General features: G+C 37.4%; 1 protein-coding gene across 4 annotated transcripts in view; it reads left to right on the plus strand.

Annotated features, from left to right (window-relative positions):
• LOC144199428 (receptor-type tyrosine-protein phosphatase U) overlaps positions 1–22,017 on the plus strand; it is a 121,525-nt gene that overhangs the window by 35,916 nt on the left and 63,592 nt on the right. The window lies entirely within an intron of this gene.

Genomic DNA, 22,017 nt, shown 5'->3' on the forward strand with positions numbered 1-22,017 from the left:
TGTAGTTAGCCATTTGAATAGTCATTCCATCCCCTTCGTTCATCTAGCTCCCATTTATGGATCAGCTTAAATGAAGCAGTCACCTCAATTGTCTGTTTCCTGCTTAGACCAAGAATAACTTTCTTATTAAGCCCCAGGACCAAAGGAAACTAACATTTTCCTCCCATCATCCTCTCTGCTGGTAGTAGTAGCCTGTGGGAGATGGCATGCATTGTTTATGAGGAGCTCTACCATCCTCAAATTAACTCATTTCTATTGGGAACTAACAAAGAGAAGCATGTTGTTTTAGGTTCCCCACAGATATATCAAAGGTTTCTAAAGTGTGCTTCCAGACATCTATTGAAGCTACCATAATGGACAATCCATCTGTTTCTTTGTACAAAAAATACAAATCTAATCAAGATAAGTACAGTATTTCCTTCCTCACTGCACAAGTTACTTTACTCTTGTGTGAAAAAAAATCATCATATATATAATACAATATAACATAATATATAACACTTGATAGATGATAGAATCTCAGAGCCAACAGGCATCTACAATGCATAATTCCATTCTTAGCCTGATAAACTCAAAATGTAACTCTAACAGTTTAACAGGACCTCATTTACGATTTTGTCATCGGCAATGAAGTGCAAATCTGCCTACAGCTCGCAGCCAATTCACAGTAGGCATTGGGCTAATTAACACTTCTCCCTTTGGGTTTAATTAAAACTCAGCCTCATGCCATTTACAGCTATTGTGGGCCTTCAGTGGAGCAGACAAGCGCAGGTTGAATTAGGCAGGTACTAAAATTTGAAGGACGAGATAGTCTATGAGAATCAACCCGGTGTCATTGCAGAGGAATCAACTTCACTTAATGGTCTGTTCAATGTTATTTTGGTGAAGAATCCATTCTTAAATCGTTTGAGTTGTTTAACTCCTGCTGATACCTGCCATAGGAAGACGGTTATTCTTGTTTGGCTTTTTTATTTTCCTAAACTCCTTATGTTGACTTTTAACCATGTATCACAGCGGACAACCAAGGTGGCAAGGGATAACTATGCTTTATGAGATAAGGATATTTACATTCCGCCAGTATTACATTGTAAGGCTGAGAAATTTGTGTCGAGGGAAGATTAGTAAACACGGCTAAGATAGCAGCAGCTTGTGGTTCCCAAGAGAAATTAAAAGAATACTGTTCCCATGAACGAGGGGAAAAAGAAGATAGAATGTGGCAAGTCCTTAATAAGAATGGCCCATTTATCATCTGATTCTCTATTATTTTGAATTAAATCAGTGATGTCAGGCTGCCTGATAAGCTTCTGTTCTTCTTCTCTTTTAATGAACGCGTTAGTGTGCAGCATGATGACCTTGTCAAGAAGAGTCGGAAGTTAACGGGATGAGCAGTGTCCACTGTGGCAAGGCTGGAAAAAATACATTACTTTTCCTTGGCGAAATAGTTATCAGGGCAGTCAAGTTGATCATAGATAAAGTTGGGTAGCTATATTTTCTTGATGTGGGTTGGGGGCAATGTTTGGAGACTCAGTTATGGGCTGAGACTGAATGCTGCAATTTCTTACGAAGAGAGAGCGTTTGTGTATCTAAGTGTACCGTCTGGGTAAGTGATCAAAAGCCTTGAGTTACAATTTGCGTTAAAGGAGGAAGGTCATTCCTATATTTATCTTTGAGTGTGTCTGGACAATTGTTAGTTAGGCAAAGGGGGATGCGAGTATGAAGCACAGCTGAAAAACACAACCTAGTCATTCAATTTGCCAGCATCCTTGTAGTTTAGACCCTGTTGAGAGATTGATTACTTATCGACCTTACATAATGACTAAAATTATAACAGCCACGTTCCGAACAGTTTTTTGCATTCATGCATACTACAAACCAACTGTTAATAGGTTTTTAAAAATTATTTCCATAATCACAGGCACTAATAAACCAGAATAATGAACTGGTATTTAACATTAAATAATTGCATGCACTATTCCTGCAACCCAGTGGAATTCATGTTGGTGTGAATTTATTGTTTTAATATTCATAGTCCGGTGTATTCTTCCCATCTATTTGGAATGGTGTTAAATGTCTGCCATTGGCCCTCAAGGTGCCGTTTGATACATTTTCACATTTGCAATCATGACCACAGAAGCCCATCACTTAGAGCTATCCTACTGAAGATGATCTCAAGGCAGCCTAGTCTTTAATGCCAAGTAAATTGCTGCACAACATGAGAGTGGTCCCAAATGAAATGGCTTTTAGTACTATCTTGGGGTCGGGACCTGGTCAACTGGAACATACATACATTCTACGAGCTCAATATCAAAACCTTACTTAGAAAGGACACCATTCACTCTTGTCTTTCCCCATTTTCTTGTAGTTGGCTTACAGAGGCGATATTGCCTTCTTGCTTTCTCTATGTATCACCTTTCACTCCAGTTGCACACTTGGATCAGAAAATTAGAAGTACATTTGGGAGAGTAGTGAAAAATACCGTCTGTCTAGACTAATGAGGTTGCTGTATCGGACAGGTATAGTGAGGAAGGACCTGAGGTGATAGGTGAAGCTCTCCATTTATTGGTCCATCTGTGCTCCCACTCTCATCTTTGATCAACAGATCTGTGCCATGAACAAAATGACAAGGTCATGCACCTTCCCAGGGTGGCTTGGCGCTCCCTTAGGTTTGAGGACTTGAGTCACTCAGAGAGCTTGAAATAGATCCGCTGCTTCTCCAAGTCCAGACGAGTCTGCTGAAATGGCTTGAGCATCTTTTTCTGATGCTGCCTGAGCAGGTTTTCTGGCCATATCCTACAGGGAAGGGGCACGGAGGAAGATTCGGGACACGTTTCAGGAACTAGTACATCACTCTGTTGAACAGGGAATGCCTCGGGAAAGGTGGTCTGGGACACGACAGTGCGGTAGAATATGGAATACAAAATACATACAGTTATGTAATAATACGTTGCAGTAATTAAAGATGTATATCTCGCTTTGAATATGACCCAGAATCTGGTTGGTCTGCATTCCAGAATGTAAACATGAAATCTAAACTGTTGAAGTTAACCAAAGCAGTTGTTTTTATATAGTAGAAAATTGCCACTTAATGATATCATTGTCCTTGCAACATTTTTCAGGCAAATGATAAGCCGAAAGTAACGGAACACCGAGCTCATGTTAACGATGCTGACATTTTTGGTTTGTTGTTTTGCCGACCCACAGAATTAGCTTTAATCAGCTACGGCTGACTAACTTTAATGGCGGCAATTAAGTCTCAAGCTTACCGCTGAAATCAAGCTTGTTACAGCTTGTTAAGACACAGTTAATTATGTCAGTCATAATTAAAACGGCAACTCTTTGTTTTTTGTTTTTTTATAACTGCCTCCTTTTAAATATCGATACGGTCAACCTTCTGTCCCGTGTGCTAATTGTGTGCTGAAACTGCTATTACACTGTTTTATAACCTGTAATATAGAATACATTTAATTTAGTTATCATTCCCTCGCCAAACCATTCTGCAAAATTATTTATATATTTTTCTATATATATATTTGTGTCACTACAAATAATACAAAGTAAACCTATTTACTAATTTTCCCAATTACTACTAAAAAAGAGGGAGGAATCAGTTAGATGAGGCAATTGGTCAGAATGATAAACTGTCCTCTGAGGACTACAAGTGGGCTCCAGTGACTCACCAGGATGATGCCTTACAACTCATTAACTCCCAGTCAATAAGATCAGCAGCTTTTCGCAGATATGTCTCTTCAGTTAATCTAATTCTAAATTATAAGCAATGAATCAACCTCTTATTCAGTATTTTTGTTGAGTCCACATACCTGGAGTTGGAGCCTCTGCACATAGCTATTTAACATTAAGAAAAGAGCATACAATGAAAGGTCCTGGCACACAAAAAACTGAAAAAATGCCAAGAAGCATTAATGCAACACTGACATAGCTGTGATTATATGACTATTTTTAAGTTGTTTTTCTGTTCCTTTCCAGATTATACTAATTGTAGAAAATATTTTCTGGTTATCTATTGGATACTTAAGATAAACATGACATTAAAACATTTTGGATCCACAGTTAATATGTCCCTGCTGAAATTGTGCTGGATTAATTAAAGCCATTTAGGAAAATCTGTGTTTAAACAGATACAGAGTAGGCTCAGATCTAGATTGGAGACTTTTCATCTCGTAATAACCAATAAAACCGCTGTATAATAAATGGTTCTCTCGGGCATTGCTCAGAAAATGCAACTATAGAAATGATCCCGCAAAAGCATTTGAACAAATTCCTGCAAACCAGTCAAGTACATTTTATGTGATTAAAGCAAGAAATAGATAAAATGTAACCGCTAATCGGCGGTCTTCATCTGTCAGAATAAAGTAAATGCTCGTACAATATCTCATGGCAGCTATTGTCCTGTATGTTAATGTTATAGCCTTGAGTTTGAGTTCCACACCACAGTTTAGTACTTTGGTGTATTGCGACACACTTTGTTCACGTGGGTTATCTCCCCTGAAAATGACACCAGACTCCTGCCCTTTCTCTAAGACACAAGGACAGCACACACGGATGGCTCTGTTGCAAGCAGATATTCCAACGATTCAATCTGTCCACGTCAGGTTACTGCATTGCACTCGACATCATTGCTTTGTTTCAGCTCAAGTGCTGTTCTCTTTCAATCTGTCCTTCTAGCTTTTGCAGTCTTGAATACTAGACTTTAAGTCCATCCCGTGTAAGGCTTAATTTTTTAATTTTCATTTTATTTGGTGTGTTTCTTACGTTCCTAATATTTGGAAAATATCAGAGACTCTTCAAACTCAGATGTGTGTTATGAGTAGTTTCGGGATGTTTTATTTTGTTAAATTTTTTTGCTAACCTCAAGTTGTTAGTGAAACCTAGAGAAAATAGAAGTGTGTAATCACTTCTGTTTGTTTGTGTTCTAGACAACCCAAGAACAATTAAATGGATTATTATCCAACTTGCAGGATATCTTTGTCAAAACCTTGTATTTTTTCAGCCACTGAAAATGATTTGAATTTGTTCCTCAACATTTCAACATTTAAGCGGCTGGGCAATTTAGCATGCAATTTGGGGAAAACCATGCATACCTTTCTGACTGGAATTGAGACTTGAGCAAATCCTTGTATAGATCAATGTTTGGATATCCAGATCATTTACCACTAGTCTAATTTCATAAGCAACATTTTATGGGAAGAAAGATGCCATGTGAGAACTGGGAGGATAAAAGCACTTTTATATGCTCTCAAATGAAACACACTTGTTTCCCTTAGGTTTATATATATGTGGGCTCATGAGGGGACATTGATTCCTCTCTGGATGTTCCATTTAATGACTTCTTCCACACAAAAAGACTTACTGAGTTCTATTTAAAGTTTACTGATCGATTAATTGAAAGAGAGCTTTTACTTGTATTCGAAGAAAAAAAAGGCCCTTTTCCCCACCTTTTCTGATGGCATAATACCTTTTTTCAATACTATTCAATCAAAATATTAGTATTAGTATTATGTATACTGCAAGCTTGCCTCTATTATATTTGAACCAATATTGAGTGATGTATAAATAAACAAGACGTGTGTCATTATTGATTAAAGAGGCAACAGCACTGATTTGATTGTGTATAATTGGCTAATTAACATTCGATGCGACAAGATTTGCTCTTTTTTTGAGTCATGAAAAGCTTATTGTGGTTACCCTACTATTCATACTGTAAGTCACTTTAAAAAAAATAGTACATATAAATAAGGCCAATGATGTGATTAATACCACTGACTTTTACGTGAAATTATTAGTCTTCAGAACTATTAGCATTATCAGTATTATTGATATTATCCTTATTATTTGGTTATTTTTAAAGTATTCATCATTATTATCCTTTTTTTGCTTATACAATTTTTACTTCCAAATGATATATAGTCTAAAATTTTGGTACATATTTTGCAAGTTACAATATCATTTTGTCTAAATGAAATGCTTGAAGCCACCTCAATATAATTCATTGGCACAATTGTGCCCAACTTGGCATTAAAGCAATACTAAGCACAAAGCAGCCGTGAGTATAGTTTTTCAGTTGATATTGGTCAAAAGACAAAGAACTTGATTTTGGAAGTACATCTGTGATTGGTTTTGGGGGATATTTACTTTTAATATTATGTTTTTCCATTCCTACATCTCAGTCACGTCTTTGGATCTGGAATTCAGTCATAAAAAAATGCTTTCCATATTGAAAATGCCATCCTTATTATCCCAAAGAAGGTTGCACATAAAATATGTCAGAGATAAATACTGGTACAAATCATACACCGTCGTCACATTGTCATTGATCCACTACTGTGCGATCGAAATATTTTTCTCTTTCTTTGGTGAGGAATCTGCTATGGGAACTTGCAAGCCTAGAGGGGTCGGCAGTGTCATTTATTTCTTCTTCATTTTGCTTGGATAATATTGATTGGAGATGTGGGAGCCTATTGAGCCAGCATGTAGTTTGAGAACCGTCAAACGGCACTTCATGCTTGGAGACCAGGCCTTTTTTTGCTCTTTCATTCTCACTTGTTAAGCTCATTCCTAGGTGCTGTCTGTTCCCGGAATAACTCTTGTCATGGCCAAGATTTTGTCAGTAATTGATATGTACTCCTGCTGTGGGTGGGGACATTTGCATTAAATTGTGATGATAATGACCACAAAAGGCCTGATGCCAGCAGAATGCCAAAGTTAAGATTGATGGGCATTTGAATTAGCCACAATAAGTATTATAGTATATATCGACTCTCATAGGGCCAATCCTTCTTCTGCATTTATTACCTTGTCTTTATATGGATGTTGATATAAAATATTCTGTATAACACTGGGTTCCCATTCCTAATGATCATTCATATTCCTGATATCTGACAAGATTGAAATCGCCAATTCAGAATAATTAGAATAAAATACAGCTTGGGATTTACTCGCCTGACTGCTGTGCTCTCAGGAATGTTGTAAATGTGAGTGTGAATTGTTGTCGCCCGCTATACGTTCCCAAAGATTGACTAGTGACCAATTCTCTGTGACAGGCGCCATCTTACATTCCGAACAGGATAGTAAATGGATGGGTGGGGAAGATGGAGTCAAACCTATTTTGTCTTGGATTAATCTAGTTTCTTGTTCATTTCTCATGTTATTTTTGAGTAATGTTGGCACCCTATCTTAATATCGCTGGTCATGGGTGAGCTGGCACCACTTTCAGCTGAATTTGGCTGACAGCCGGGGTACATTCTGGACTGGTTGCCAGCAAATGTCACTTAAAAATAAACATCAATTGAAACTCACAGGAAATATTACAATCTTTGATCAACTCAAGGAGCATCATTTTTGACTGTGGGAGCTAAGCATTGGGACATGCACATTCCACCCAGTAAATTGTATTTTAAACTTAAAATCATTAGATTCTGAAGTATTTTTTTCTTACAAACCATGAGATTAGTGCTTTGAGACATGAGTGACTCGAGAGCTTTTGAGAATCGAGTTTGACTGACTACTTTGCGGGAGAGAATTGAAGCTACAAGCACAATCTGGTCTGTAGTGAACTCAACTCAATTCGTGTCACAAGTCACTGGCAGAAAGCGATAACGTTCTTCAAAATATAAACTTTGATGTGTTTTTTTGCGATTCCACTTCAAGTTTACTGTCTACGGTTTACCCGTTTCCTTGCAGATATTTATCAGATATAATCAAGGAATCACGAAAAACAACTACATTCTTCCTTTTCCCTCTAGATTGTTTGTAATGTAGTGAGGGGTCTGTCCCTTCTAGGAAGACTCGCAGGTTGTTTAGGCTAATGACTGCTGGGGGTCTTCCACTCGGAGCTGTCAGACAGCATTTGGTTGGAAATTCATATACAAGGATGGGAAGGAGGGCATGGCATGCTCTATAAATTAGTGCCGAACCGACGAAACGCTTGCGTGAATAAACTTGGCAGGCACACCACGAGCGGGGAGGATAACACGAGATGTATACAATCTGCTGACTTTTGTTGGGCATATACATAAGATGATTTATGTTCAGAAACAAGAGGCATCCATGCTTCCAGAATCATCTTATTTTCTACCGTGTCAGTTTTGTTGCCGTGCGGTAAACTGAAATCTGGAGCCACTGCATCTCTTTTATTGTGACAGTCTAATTATCAAGCAGCAGTTCCCAATGCGCCGTGGAGGCCGCTTCCTTGTCACCTCGCTAGAGGCCGTGTTCTCTAAGGGGAACCACACAAATCATAATCATGACTTCAGTTGTAACCCATTGGCTTTTATATGCTCAGCTTGTTATGTTTTTCATTGCAGAGGAACACAAAAGTTCAAAACTCTCCGTTCCTGTGATTTAGATCTTCTCTTTATCTAGATTGTTAGCTAAACTGAGGCTCTCACTTTAAGATGGTTGCATTTCCACAGCTTACACCCTCTCTTTTTAAATGTATGATATTTTATAGGAGCTGCACAATTGTGCCATCACATGCACCTATTTTTACACCCACAGTGGTTCGCTTAGATTTCCTTTTTTTTTGCTTGAGAGACTGTTGCATATTCGCCTCTGTATCTGCTCCTATCTGTTTGTTCTTTCTTTTTTTATCTTCCGCTCATTTGCACTCCTATTGTATTTCTTTAAAATTCCACGGTGCCTCTCTCTAAAGCTGAAGCGGGATATTGGGAATAGGGTGACATGACATGGCAGTTTGGTTTACGAGACATGCTTGGTGTATTATTAATGGCTTCTCACAAAAGACGCACTGCTACACAGTGAGTGGGAGACGACATGTCAAAAGCATCTGTGGTCGTGTTGGAGCATTGAACACAAGCTGCTGTTATTCCGACCTGTGCTCATAGCTTTTGGTGTCTATGCCTCCAGGTGTGAATGTTCACTGTTAGGTTTGACTTACTCTAGAGTGAAACAATCATTCTCTTGAACTCTTTGGGAGACTATCACACTCTCTTTCTCTCTCGCCATTGACTTCTACACTTTATGCGAAAATAAACATTCTCCCTGCTAGAAAGAACAGAAAGATAATTAGAGATTAAACTAATGAGGCACAAGATTTCCACTCATTTTAAAAAAAAATGATTAAAGGGAGAAACCAAATGAAGCAGCACATTTTTGGTGCTTGATTCCAGTAACTGGGTGGGAACTTTCTCTTGCTGTGACGACCACACAACTAACATTTATTTGCCCGCCCCAAAAATGATAATTAAGAGGTAAGGCTAGACAAATCCAGTTTCCACAGTCGTCACTAGGACCAGACTATTTACCTTACCATGAGCAGTACTTCAAAGATATAACTTTCTGAGCATAAGCTTAAAGTCGCAAAAAAAATGTGTCTGCATATAAATATAGTTTGTGTGCCTGTCAGACCTGCATGAACTTTTAAATGATATGTTTGTTTTAGTCATCTTTTTTTTAGGTGTTGCTGCAGTTGAAAATCTTGCCCTTGACATGTTAAGTGTGAATATTTTGCCCAGTTTTTTTTAGTTCAAAGGCCCAACTCTACTGACTTGGGGCTTAATTCGTGTTATTTTCACCCCCTTTCCCAAAGGCCCTGGGAGATTTGCTCTTACAGAGACCTTGGACATTGGGAGACTGGGGAGGTCGAACGTGTACAGTCTGTTATCTCAGTTGTTGCGATGGCTGGCATTTGGTCTCATAAGACCTTCAGCTCTTTCAAGTAATAACACACAGCCAAGCAGATGGCTAGGCAGCTTTGTTTGCTTTATTAGTAAGCAATCCACCTTGCCACTGGTGCTATTTTAAAGACTGGATGGGAAATCTCCTTCATTTCATTTATTGTAGATATTAATTTCATTATTTGAAGTTATTTTAAAAACGAAATTGATGTCTTTTTTTCCCACTTGGTTTATCCCAACCGAAACTATAATGAAGAATAAAGAAGCTAAGAACAAAAACTAAGATCTGAGTATTTATGTAAATGTCAAGTAGTACAGTAGGTAAGTTGACATGCAAATTTCATTTAGAAATGGAAAGCAGGGATAAATGTCAAAGAAAGTGACGTTTACATAAGAGCCAATAGATGCTTAGGCTTCCTGAAAATCACCTCAGAAACGTGGGTTAAGTAAACTGGACTTTCTCTTTGTAATGATCAGCAATTTCTGAACACACATCAGCCCTAACAGAGTGGGCTGCAAAGGCCTTGTGCACTTGGCACTTAGGTTAGCAAAACCTTTACGGATAACTAAGCATCTCCACCGATGTTCCCCCTTTAGATCTATGAAACCAAGATGCATGCGATTTAACAAAGCTATTTCTTGGCCGCATATAGTCTAAATCCTTCGGTCTCCATCCATCTGGCTCCATTGTTGATTGCAGGCAGCCCGTCTGATGAGCGTGGTTCGCTTGGAGTGGCACAAATAGGGCCCAGTTGCTCCCTTAGGCCAGGCTTTGGCAGGGCTTTTGAGAGGCACTCTCTCGCAGACCTTCTGAAAAGTGAACACAGCGGTCTCCACGGCTGCCTAATGGCCGTGCTGCTGCTCTTCCGAGTTTGTCGGTTGACACTTTCTCATCCTCCTGCAGATAAAAGCTTTGGCATACAAAGAGAACCAGCGTTTGTCTACTAGCCCAAATTGTTTTGTGGGATTTCAAAATGTGGACAGTATATATACTGTGTGTGCGTGTGTATATATATATTTATATTATTCATTTAGAGCATTGTTAAATACTACTTGTCAATTTTAGAGGGCTCCATTGTGTTAGATGCGTAGTTTTGTTGGTTTTCTGGTACACAATAGAGGACAAAAAACATTTAAGACATACAATATTGAGAGCGTGAGGAGAATGCAGCGATGACGTGTTCAGATGTGAATACTTTCATATTTCTGAGAAGGATGCAGTATTATCTATGCATTTCTAAGCTTGGCAAAGCACAAGTGGAAACACTGACCCAAGTACAGGGTCACTGGAAAAATGATTGAATCATCAGTCCCAGTAGAAGTTCCCTCAGTGATTTTTATTGTGGAGAAAAAAAAGCAAATTATACACATGACACACTACTTTAGTCATTTCAAATGATAATTTTCCTGCCTTAACATTTACACAAATGTGAAAAAGTCTAATGCTTATCTTTTCCAATCAAGTAAAGGGGAAAAATTATGCAATCCCTTAATTCCTATGACAGAATTATGGAATCAAAGAAGAATATGCGATCAAGCAAACGCACAACTAATGCTTTGTTGAAATACCCCTGGCTTGACCTTTCTGCGGCTTGGACTTAATGAGTGACAAACAGCGCTCTTCATCAATCCTGTTACAGCTTTCTCTTATTGCTGTGCCTAGATCACATTTGCACGATGGAAGCCCCATAGTGGACCTTTTTTTTTTTAAATACCACCACAGATTTTCAATTCTGTAAGTTGGTATTGGTATGTGACTACCGACTGATGTTTAATGCAATATTTATCATAATAACTCCTTCGTTTGTGCACAAAGAGTCTGACTAGGTTCCATTAATTCACTAAATGTGATAATGAAGTGATAATATTGTCGGTGCAAAATGAAGCAAAACAAAGGAAGTGGGATGAGGAGAATACTACTACATTTAATACTACTACATTTAGTAAGCAACCATAACAGTGCGTATATGACAGAGGGTCTGTTTTATTTTCTCTTCTCGTTTGTAGCAAAGTAAGTAAGAACAGCCATGTTCATAGATAACTGTTACATTTTCATAAGTATTTAGAATCCAAATAATTTTTGGAGCGTCACATTGTTTTTGTGCACAGTTAGTGAGGAAAACAGCAGGTGTTGGACTTCAACTAACTGGCATTTCTCATTTGGTGACAACAACTTTCACTGAGGAATGCTTATGACACGTTGTCTCGTTCATTAATTTGCATGAATTACTTTGAGAAATCTTTTGTTGTGAAAATGAATGCATCTGTCTTTGCATATGGAGCAACACATTTCCTAAATGTCAGTGGTGTGTAATGACTACCTTGCTTTATCACCTTTAGAATATTATCCTTCCCAGAAAAATGCAATCACACAACTTACTTCCCCTTGGAGAATTATTAAATACACATTTTCTTTTTTTTTAAACTTAAACAATCTGACAACCAAGGTTAGATGAATACTCCATCTCCTTATTTTCATGTATTACATTTCTTTTATTTTTTATTGAGAGTAAATAATATTAACAGGACATTTACTATTGTCTTTATGTTGTATCAATGGATACTGAACACATTACCAAGAGACAAATGTATGCACTCATTTGATGTGTCCATACTATTTGTAAGTGATGCATCGATTGCCCTGGGTACAAGAAATTCTTCTCTGTTTAATGTTTTAGATCTATCTTTGACTATACTAGTTTTTGTAGTAGTCCTGATGGAGGCCAAGGTCAGGGCTATATGAATCCTCTTAATAATAAGAGTTAAGTCCTGAGATGGAATGTCTGTCCACCACAGGGAGGGAGAGAGGTGCAGATTGACAGTTAATAACAAATATATTACACCTCTGGGATGGGCCTAACTGTAGCCTTCGACCGGTAGCTTCCACCAGTCAGTCTTTATGATGACGCTGCGACTTATCAGTGTCTGCCTCAAATTTATCAATCCAACGGTAAGTCCGGCCACATATCCACACCTGTCCATCCATCAGTCACTATGTCTGTAGCCTTTTTCTCTTAGCACTACAACAATATTGTTCACCCTGTACTTGCAGTCACTACAATTGAAAACATGCTTTTCCATTCTGACTCATTCAAGAATAATAATTTTATCTTAAATTTACAGCGGTGGAAAGATGATATGTCAGTTTCAAGGCAAGTAGTGGTTCCCACTGCTTTGGAATTAGTTAGGTGGGCAATATAAATAATTGAATAAGCATGGCAAAATGTGCCATAACAAAATTATTTGCCAAAAGGCTATTGATTACTAAATCACTTGACTTATTCTACTGCCTACAATGCCCTTCTCGCAATTAATTTGCTCTATTTAATGAATGTTTTCAGGGCAAGTGACACAATCCTAAATGCCACAATCATTTTACACGTTGACCTGTTGAACCTTTCAAAATCTCAACCTACAAAATATTATTGATGGGTATTTTTCAGACTATTGGATTAAAGGTTAGAGATGCATTTAAAATCAAAAATTAGTCATTTCACCTACTATATTATTATGCACTATAAAAGATAAACAATTCCCCCCTAAAATGTTTTCCACATATAAAAATTAGTTTGAAATGAAAAAATGGGCATTTACTTTAATTAATTGATTACTTAACTGCCTGTCATGAAAGCCCTATTAAAAAGCACCAGTTAACATTTCTGACTTGACTGTCAGCTCCTTGTTTGTGAACAAAATGTAGGATTGTAATGTAAATTGGTATTTAAAAAAAGGGAAAGGGCAGATTGTATATATGCTTGTTTTGCTTGAATGCCTTATTATGCTGATACATCCCATGTTGACTTCAATTTCCTGGCATATAGTAAGCCTCAAGCCATGCAGCTAAATCACTACAATGTTGACTTTCATTGGAGTCCTTGACTATATTCCTCAAAATGTAAAATGACAGGAATACTTCTTTTCTTCAGTTTTTTTTTACATGATAGAAATATGGAAATCATGCCAGCCTTTGCATTTCCTAGGGGCCCCTTGTGTTTTGCTCATTAAATTAATGTCAGAATAGATGACCAAATGATAGCGTGATTTATTTTGTGACTGTTGCCTCCATCTCTGTTTACCACCGGGGCATGTCGTAACGGCTCACATGTTAATAGAATCAGCCACTGATAACGGGGTGCTAATGAAAATCTAATCGGAAAACTAGCCTGTCGGTGAATTGTCTGCTTCTCCTGTGTCCGATGTGAAACATTTCTATCGCAAGTCTCATTAGTTGGAATTCAGTACAGTGTCATTCTGAAAAATGTCACATTTATAGAAGCTACAAACTAGATGGAGGCTGTGAAGATGAAAATGGAATATGTCTACGGCTCTTTTCCAATAAGACAGGTCATAAAGGAAATGAATTAATGGGGTGCTATTAATTCATTCTATTTCATCCTTCATCTAGGGTTTTAGAAGGTTGAACGAAAGAATACTTTCAGAGTACAGGAATACTACCAATGAAAATCTTAAAATATCCCTGGAGCAACGTTAGGTGGATTTGTAACGGAACAACTATTGGATATTCCAAACTAAACAAAAATAGAGAGCCAATTATAAGTAATTGTTCTGCCACAAAGGGGACTTCTCTCATCTGTAAAGTTATTTTTGTTTTTCAGCTACGCTTGTTTTCTTCTTTACTTACCCGCTTTAAACCCATTGAGTGGAAAATCAGACATGCTAACAAACAGTAATGAGGGTGTACTGTATTTATTTATCAAAATGTCGCCAGGGATCATAGGAAGGTAAAACATGTGATCAAAGGCTGTAATTAAATGAACTGTTGCACCTTAGTAAAATACACCACAAGTACACGAATGTGGTCACTTCTACACTGAGACAGAAATGATGACAAATCTGTTTGGGATTAGTTGCACTCAGTTTTATCGTTTTTGTTTTAAAAGTTTCAGGATGACAGTTCTACACAGAACTTTCACCATACCGTTAATCATGAAGGAGCTTGGCGTTGCAGCTTATCATGCCGGAGCCACAAGTTGTTGGTTATTGTTTCTTGGTCTGTGTCAGATGTTACAGCTGGACCACATTGTTGAATTTATTTCTCACTTACGAGTAGATTGCCCGAGGTAACATCTATCATTCATGTGGCCATATGCATATCTCGACGATTACAGAGTAAAAAAATGGCCCTTGTGTACATTTGAGATGAAGCTAAAACCCCACAAGGGGCAGGTGAAAGACCTTCTAGTATTTATTCTATTGTATAACGCGTAATTGAAGTGCTTATGCTCTGTTTATCACACAATATTGCAGCAGTATTACTGTATCAGGCGCTTTCTGCTATCCGAGTCAAGGGCCTACAAATCACACCAGCAAATTCGAACTACATTTCCCTTTCATAATTGGCAAGCTGCTCGAGTTAGACCCATCTATGTGATTCAGTTTTTCCTGTTTACATACTAGAGCCATCAGTAATTTTAGATTATATTCAGCATTGCTAAATTCACATTTGCCATCACTCCACAGATGGAGCAAGCCCAAAGAATGTTCTACTTATTTTCATAAAATGGACTAAAAGCACCAACATGTAACTGGCCTTGGGTCTTATGGACAGCTGGTGCTGAGTCATTTTTGCCTAACTCAGGTTTGTTGGTTTATCCTACCCCAAGGGTGATTTACATGAACTCCTTCTGTGTGACATTTGCGGTACACCTTTCTATCCTTACGCACAAGCTGTAGGCATTAGAATGGACCAGGACAGATTGAAAAGATTAAAAACATAGCTTTTTTTTGGGCTGTTTATTTCTATAAGCGGTCACTGACATTTTGTGAACTACAGTAAAGTCATGTACAGAAATGGCGAGTAGCTTCAATTCACCTGGTAACCAGTTGGCCAAAAGATAGACCTATGCTATCTTTTTGACTGCTGCTTTTCTAAAAGGTGAAAGGTAAATGCCTTCAGCAGTGGGTATTCTATGTTCTGCACAACCAGTAACCGTAAAAGGTTTCTCCATCTTGGCAATGCAGTTATATTCACAAGTTAAATGCTCTTAGAGTACTCATATTTGCCAATGCGGTGGCTGTCAGTAATTGCTTTAAACATTTTTCTTCAGCTTTTTTCCTTGCATAACTTGAAAGGTTTTTCTTTTGTTGTGGGATACTTGGTCTCAAAGTGCTAAAGCAAATTTGAAGGCTTCATTGCTCCATTTAGAAATCTGTCGCCACATATTTGAAAGGAAAACAGAAATTCAGCTTTCAGCCTAGCTTTTAATTTCAGGTCTTAGGCAAGGCCTCTTTACTTTTTTAACTTTTTTTTTGGTATGTATAGTACAAAATAGTTTATTCATTTTGTTCCTAAAAAATCTGACTGCTTTGCTCTTTTTTACATATTTGCTACGAACGTTTCAAACTTTGAATAGAATTCCAAACTCAGTGTACCAGTTTAGAATCACTTGTCATGCCTCTCGTGGGTAACAATTTCATTCCTGTACTGCCAAATTTACTTTTTCATCTTCTCATACATTTTTATAGAAATTACCCTTACATATGCTTATTTGAAAGACATTACATGGCTATTGAGCTATATATATTTTTTTATTTTAAAGTAGTACGTGATAATATGAAGGTCATCCCTTACTAAATGCTTGAGTTTTATCATGCGTAACGTAATTGCGGAGACTACATGCTAATAGATAACCCTGTGCACTACCGTATATCATTCAATAAGAGATCAGTCTCAACTGAGGACACTTTTAGTATTATAACAAGGATTTTAAAACAGTGGCTGTACTTTTTTTGCTAGACTAATTACCCTTTCACCCTAATAGGAATTTGAATGCCCTTCTGATATAAATTGTGTCATCTGGTTCCCTGAGTACTCTCTTGTTGACTAATAGAACCAACCTTGGCCAATGTTTTAAGAAAATAAAAAAGTACATCATCCCTATCTTAAGTATCCACACAGGCTTCCAATGAAGCTACTCTTTTGGGCAAATAGGACAGTTGATCATGAACTGCCTTGGAGGACAATTCAAAAGGTCAGCACAGAAAGTCTGTTGAGAAAGTGCATCTCTCCTCGGAACAACGACAGCACTTGCTGGAGAGGTCTTATCTTCCTCAAATGCTGGAAGGCACAGACTACTTTGACAAAACCACCCCTTGTATTTAATTTATTTCCTCCCCTAAAATCAGTTCTCCACTGGCCACTTCTTTCTCACGTATTTCCAACCCTAACACATCTCACAGTCCCCTGGGGTGATTGTAATGGTCTCCTTGGTTGCTGCTTAGGGCTACAAAGCCCGGGCAAGAAACCAATCACAACTCTTACTAGGAACGGGAGGATACAATAAAGTTAAAAGCAGAAATGGTGGAAGTGTAGTTGAGTGCTTTTCCAAGGAAAGGAAACAGGTAAAAGGCTAAGCGTGTCCTATGGCTGCATAGCCTATTGTCATATGACTCAGTGTCACCTTTTTGATGGAGTTTTTTTCCTCCATTTGCCGTATGTGACAACAGTCAAGCTACAAACTGAGTGAATAAATGACTCGTGCTTCTAAATCTAGATTGCAGTTTTGATGAAATGTGGCCTTTCCATTGGTGAACACGAATTACACAAGCAATGCCATTTGAAATTGATCTTTGGTCATTGGAAACAAAATACCACAGTTGAAGGGGCATATAGTTTTAAAGTAGGAAACGGTCAATGCTGACTGGGTGTTCACTTGAATTATTATCATCTTTGTTACTTTAAGGTTGAGGAAGAGATTGTGACAACACTGAAAAACATAACAAAAATAAGTATAGCAGAAAAAGACATGAGTGGGATGTGAAGTTAAAACGAGATTATAGGATGTTCTGGTAATATGCAATTTTAAACCCTGAAAACTTCCAGTGAAATAAGAGTGAATGCCAAAAAGATGTGTTAAAAATGTGATATTTTAGAACAATGAATAAATTAAATTGATTTTCAAAACTACTTCTTCCATTAACTGTGATCTTTATGCAAATTAATACGTTTTTAGTCAGTTAATAAGTCAAGTGAGACAGCAATCAAAGCAGTTTTGAAATTGGCTTTTTGGCAACTCTGTCATATGGTGAAACTATTTTAGTTGCCAAAACTGCAGTGACATTTGAAATCTTGTTTGAAGTGCTGTGGCATCAACACAAAATTCATCCAACATCTGAGAACTAATGACAAAGCAGAATGCACTGAGATGCAGGACCAATTTAAGGAGGACCAGGCAGCTGCTTCAAGGGCAAAACTGACTCCTCTACTGAAAACTTTTCTTTGGGTAATACAACGCTGCTTAAGTAAGATCACTCACATCACAGTGGGTGTGTTTTCAAGTACAAATATCTTTTTTCACCAAAACAACCAGACTATTTTTCCCACAGAAAAATCTGAGCAATAATTCCTTCACATTGTGGAGTAACTTTTACAATTCCCTATTTTCTCAATGTCCCTATATCCCAAAATTTATTTGGCTTTCTTAAAGGTAGCTTTTCAGCACAATCAAATGTTCTTTGTGCTACACTGGATTTCACTAGTACATTAATTTTTATCATCAGAATTATTAGGGCAATGTGCACATTCTGTTTATGTGTTTAGTATGTGATATTATCTGTAAGCAGTTAATGGTACCATATTTTTAAAAGGTCTGTCTACTGCAGCAAAACGCCGGCACTTATTTTATATATATATGGTATCATTTTCATTGTTCAGCTATCTTGCTTTTGCATTAATAAGTCATGTAAAGCTGTGTTTTTATATCTTAATATTTCAATGCATTTATGTAAAGCATTTTAAAAGTAATGTGTATAGAATATAATTCATCCAGAATAATTCTCTTAACCTTTGCGAGATATCCTTATTGTTAAGGAACCAGGTCATATATCATTGGTAGCAAACTGCTGTTTCTGAAAAACCTGGTTAACCTGGGTCCATTGGAACAAAAACCTATACCCATTGCGGCTGTTTGTGAAATAGTTTAGACACTTTGCTATAAAACGTGGTGGTTTTATTAGTATTGCTGTTAAATGTTGCAAAATCCATTATTGCATATGTAAGAGGCTAATGGCTGCCATAATGTACCATGCTGTTGCCGAAGAAAGCAGATGTGCGACTGTTTAACGGTTTGAATACTCAGCTTCATGTTCTTCAAATGAAGAATGCTAACATTGTCTCATTAAGTAAAGTTCAATTATGACAGTATAATTTCTTATTATTGTTTTGTCCCTATAAAAAGATGTTCCCAGGAAGGGGATGAAGATCCTCCCTATAAATGTTTATTACAAAACTTCAGACCTATCTTATTTACGAAATAAGACACACTAGAACACTAAAGTTTGTGAAAGAATAACATTGCTATTTACACAATTTAAAGTCTTACGATGACGCATGAATGTAATTGATGTCCGACTTATCTCGTGAAAACTTTTACTGCGCTGTGGCAGTTTCACGATGTAATTAGGCAATTTGCCATCCTGGGCTTCTCTTCCTATAACTCTTAAGATTGCTTTGCACCCCAATATTTAACAACTTACTCTCCACATAAAACCCGCAAAACATATTCCGGGGCTATGTGCCAAAATATATTTTGGCTGGCAATGAATAAAAACTGTTTTAGGAAGTGCATGCAACTTCTGAAAATTGAGTTAAAAAATCTGCATGACCTTTTCGATATACAATATTCAAAGATGTAATGAGAGTGTTCCGTAGCTCACAATATCAGTAATGGCACTGTAAGCATCATGGAGAACACTCCTTGAAGTGAAAAACATCAGTAAATCCTGTTTAAATTTTTATTTGAGATAACGGTGTGCCTTTGGATGTCAGAGGGACTAAGCTTTGGTCCACTGCAAGTTTTATCATGAGAAAAATCGAGGTTTGCCAGGCGGGTCTTCCTCCTTTTTTGCTCATCTTGTTTTAATATATCCAAATGTAGTTTTGTCATCATCCTCCACTGGCTACAGGCAGTGTCACCCCTAGCCTGTGACCGCGGGTGTAGTCCAGGAGAACTCTGTATGAATTATGATGTGCTCGATCATTCCTAATCTTGTTACGGATATTAGTTTGCCCTTGACACACTGCATCATTGTGACTGATTTCTCTGAGCAAAGCTCAGTCATACTATGGATGCTTGCAAGTACAGTGGTGCTGTAGCACTTACGAAATGAATTTGTTCCACAAGTGGTTTCGTAACTTGGATTTTTCGCAAATAAATATGGATTTTCTCTCTAATTCCTTCGTTAGTTTTTAATATATTACCAACTAAACCCTTCCAAATGATCACTGTACCAATTTTGTAGGAAATTGGAAAAAAAATGTGTGATCGTGACATCCCAAATTTTGACATTTAAATGGGTGGTTTACTAGAATATATCGTCACTACATTTGTGATTAAATCAGCTTATTTACTGTATTTTCATTCATTTCACATATCAACAATAATTTATATTGCCCAATATTTTTTTGTGACAGACCTACCCCATATTAGTTCAATTGGATCCCAATCATCTGAATTCTGTGCAATTTGGTCTTTTACCTCAGTTTGATATTTTACTTGCTGTTTGATTTTGAAAGCTTTCTTTCCCTGTCGTTTCTGTGCTACCACTGTTCTGCAATCACGATGTCTTTTGGCAGTGAAGGTCACACATTGTCCTGAAAAGTTTTCCGTGGTCATTGTGTTCCCACTTAAATTCTCATTTTCCAACTGTGATTATTTGACGAAATTCATCATATTCATCCCTACTATTATGTATTTGATAATCTAAAGTTTGCCAATCCACCATGAGATGCATCCTAATCGGAACTCAGATTTTACAGTGAAGGCATATGGCCCTTAAGCACTATTTAAGAGATATATGTAAACTGAGATTATACCTAATGCATTGTTCTTACAGAATTAGCTACTTTTGACTCTCTCATTAATTGAGAATTATAGCAAAAAAATGACTTCTTCAATTTGTTCCAATGTTTAATTCATTTCAATCATCACATCCATTTTTATAGAGAAACTCATTGTCTCATGAAGTATGATATGTTCATGTTAAATCTGTCAGTGGCTTGTTCATGCATCCCAATGTTTTTATAGATAACTGCACGCCGCATGCGCAGGTATTTTCTGTACACGTATATTATGAAAAGGGTCTAACAACTAGTGGGAACAGTGCAGCTTTACCACTTCAGCGCTTGCTATGATTTTATGAGTCCCTTGTGAGCCTGGAGGATGCACGATAGGAGTCGGAATTGTGAAAGATCTAATTAAGCAGAGCAATGTGGTAGTGCAGTGATCCTCAGCCCAGGACAAGACACAAATCAGGGGATGTTGACAGTGGGCTGCAAGGCAATTGGGGTTTGCAGTAAAATAAGTACTGTAGCCTCAAGATAACGACCATCCATACTTGTTTGTGGTCTCCTGTTTAAATTTCTATCCTGCTTGGGGGTGATGGGTTGTGAATTTCAATCTCATTTCGCAAAATATAAAGTGGATATTTGTCCTGTACACCTATATAGATGGGACACTGGCTGGTACTTGTGAATAATAAGGGCACTATTTTTACCAATTCTTTGCTGAACATCTTTTAAAATTGCTCAATATATTTAGTGTTTATAGATATGTTTCATCTTCTATGTCCTAATTACTTTTGAGGCGTTTATCGGCATTCACTTATAATGCCATCGAAGTAGAAAATAACAGTCTTTCATCAACCTGGCGCCTGTTTTGACCATGTGGTCTCCGAGGACATTGGTTGACCGAGAACAGAGAGACCTCGGAGGACAATGATGACTGGCTTGTAAGCAGGAAGGTTTTCTGCATTGTTGTGCTAATCATGTTAACGGACAGAAACTGAAGGCAGGACAGATGCTATGAGACGGCTATGGATGAGGTTATGTAATTCTTATAAAAGAGGACTCTGGCGTTGGGCTTTCTTTTGTACCCCATGCACACACACACACAACCAAACGTTCTTTTTAAAAATATTTTACTTAAACGGCCTTTTCCACAAGCAACAGCTACCCCCTCTCCACCCCACACACATGCATACATTATCAATCGCCTACTCCCAGTGCTGTGATTTCAATGAGAACATTTTAGTTATGTGGATTTGAACAGCTAAAAATGGTTAAAGCCAGATTTAATCCTCTTTGATGTGTGTGAGTTCATAGAACGTTTTAAAACAAATTATCTGCAGCATTGCATATAAACTTTTACCATTTATCTGCAAATCAGTTTAAAAAAGCCATTTTGAGTGAGACAAGACTATTACTTAATCCTATGGTCTATATAAATTCTAGGAGAACACCCACTGTTTTACTATAACATTCATTTCACCCAAGAATATTTCAAGTGAACAGATAATATTAATATGAGAGGAAAAATATTGATCTTGTGTAAATCATAAAATAGTT

This window comes from Stigmatopora nigra, chromosome 7 (assembly GCF_051989575.1).
Source record: "Stigmatopora nigra isolate UIUO_SnigA chromosome 7, RoL_Snig_1.1, whole genome shotgun sequence".
NCBI lineage: Eukaryota > Metazoa > Chordata > Actinopteri > Syngnathiformes > Syngnathidae > Stigmatopora > Stigmatopora nigra.